Source organism: Amblyomma mixtum, chromosome 2 (assembly GCF_055824585.1).
Source record: "Amblyomma mixtum isolate Tamu chromosome 2, ASM5582458v1, whole genome shotgun sequence".
Taxonomy (NCBI): Eukaryota; Metazoa; Arthropoda; class Arachnida; order Ixodida; family Ixodidae; genus Amblyomma; species Amblyomma mixtum.
Genome location: NC_143013.1, coordinates 41,597,489 through 41,600,286, shown reverse-complemented (window position 1 = coordinate 41,600,286; position 2,798 = coordinate 41,597,489).

The following is a 2,798-nucleotide window of genomic DNA, read 5'->3' as shown; positions in this document are numbered from 1 at the left end:
TTCGGTGCGCGTTTACATGAACCCAGTAACTTGTTTTCGACCCGATGACTCGATTCAACCCGACCCCGTCGGGTTCGTGTAAACGCCACTTATATGAAAATTAATTGAAAGCAGTCGACAGAGGTGCTGTCGTGTAAAAGCGCTGCATCATGGATTACAAAAAGCGTTTAACAAGACCAGCACAAACTACTGAAGACAATGTGCGTGCGCTAGGTAGCGCAGATGCGACTGTCTTCCGAGTGAAAAACACTCGTCTACGAGGGTTTGGCAAGCGTGCACATAGCGTATGCAGCCTCCCGCTTGCTCCCTTGTTTCTAGCAGCTTGGAGACATTCACCCTCTCGCGTTGCGACAGCACTCTGACTACATATCTGGCAGAACAGCATAGGCGCTTAAGACGTACGTTAACGCAATTAGTATTCGGGCACTGTTTCCCGACTTCTAACTTGATTCTGGGATCTTCGCACCGCACGCAACTAATAACCTTCAATTCTGCAACGCTTTGTGTAGCTATAGCCTAGTTTCTATAGAAATCAGTTTAAACGCCACGTGAAAGAACAGTTTCACAGAACTGGCTGTCGCAAGCCTTATGGTAACTGAGTCACCTCTGGTGACTAGTGTGCAGCTCTTCAGCTGTTTCTGTCGCAAGTCTTTACTATCTTGCATGACTATGACGAGACGAAATCCGTCAAGCAGGCAATGAATTTGACCAGGGCAGTTCTCAGAAAATATACCCGTAGACCTAGCCGCGCATATAGAGGACGTTTCTGTGCACACGAACAAAGGAAAAGGGACTGAATCTGTCTTGCATTTTGTAAGCTTGTATGATGGTCGGCTGACAAGTGGAGCCTATACGCAGCTTTGAACTCGCAACCCAAAGGTGATATCAACGGGCTTAGCAAACCAACTCTTGGACTCGAATTTGATTCGAATCGCTGCGTCTGCAACGCAACAGCGCAGAAGTCTCGAAAAGTGCCCGAATGCGTTGGAGTATACAATGACCGATAGAAGTTGAGTTCAAATAATGTAAACTTATAACAGTCCACATGCATAGAATGTAAAGGAAATTTAGAGTAGTCCATAGAATATCGTGACAGGAGCATTTATATTTTTAAAATCATACCCTTAAGAGAATGCATAGATGGTTGTCAAACACTGCACCGAGGTATTACTTTACAATCAATGTTGTTGGGGCAGGCTTTACAATATTCGTCCAGTGTGAGATTTTTATCTGGCCTGTATAGCTATAACATGACACAGGGATGGAATTAAGAATAAGGAGAATGTAAAGCAGCCCCCCCCCCCCCCCCCCCCCCCCCCCCCCCCCCCCCCACCCCCCCTCAACGACTGAGCGAGAAATTTTCGATGAAAAAACAGTCCGATTCCGCGATTGTATAAAAATGAAGTTCCAGAAATGCGTCACGCTCTTGCGGTGTCCATAACCCATCTCCAAACGGAGCAGTTGGGCACAGCCAACATCGATTACAGAAAATTCAGTCCAGCATTTGTGAACAGCGTTCGTTCTAGACTCTAGACCACCTTCAACTTTGTTGCATTCGCTCAACTTATGTTACTCAGTGCATTATTCTCCAGACTACGTTTATATTTACTTTTAAGTGCGTCAGCACTAGATGTCTGTCTGCGGATGAAACCTCGGAGTAGCCCGGCTAAACGCTTAAACACGAGTAAGCTCGGACGAGTGTCGCGCCAGCTACAGCCAATGGAGGAAGCTATAGGCGACTTGGGTGCGCGAGCACGTTTGCCCTTGTTTAGATTTGTTTATCTTTTAATGCACTTTATAAAGGCGATACTCAAGATTTATCATGACAATGCACTCTGTCACTCAAGGGACTGCCATTGCTGCGCTGCAACTGTTTGCATATTCACGGCCACACTTGTAACTTTAACTTGCCAAGATACGATAGGGGGGATCTGTGAAGTGCGAATGAAGCATTGATGCAGCAGGTGAAGTCGGTGTAGAAGCAGAAATACCTTTTTTTTTGTTTTTTGTTTTCACAGTCTGTTTTCGAAACTGCCTACACCCGCTGTAATAAAACTTGGAGGGTGAAACTGGTCATACGCTTCATTTTTTTTTTTTTTACTGTTTGAAAACATTTGCATCCGAAAGTTTTGTAACAATGACAGCATTCTAATTGTCGCCTTTCGCTGTTTCTGTGTTCGTTTGATAGCAGCGGCAATGATTCAGACTCTCACAAGGCCTTTATAATTCACAACGCCCCACATTGCCCTTCGCGAATGGGAGATGCATAGCACAAACTGGCAGCGAAAAACAGCCATCATTTATGCGGAAAAATAATTCTTTTTTTTCCAACGGCCAAAGCAACGGTATGCATCACGAGTGTCCGCCCACGGAAAATCGAAACGCGATTACGGAGCAGCTTTCTCCATCTGAGCCGAAGCGGTGAAGGCAGGGGTTTTCGATCACTCTCTCGTTTATCTTGATTTAATTTCTTTTCTCCGCGCTTGGTTATCAAACACAGCGCGCGCCCTGGAGGCGAAGCACGAGCCCACGTCTAGTGGAAAGTTTTTAGCTTTAGGTTTATGTTTAACGTCCCTAAGCGCCTAGGGTTATGAGGGTCTGTGTAGCAAATGTCTTCGGATAACTTCGACCACCCGGGATTCTTTAGAGTGCACTGATATCGCACAGCATTCTACAGGGCTGTCTAATATTTCGCCTCCATCGGAATGCGACCAACGCGGCCGGGGTCGAGCCCGCGTCTTTCGGGTCAGCAGCCGAGCTCTATATAACCACTAAGCCACCGCCAAGGCCACTAAGCC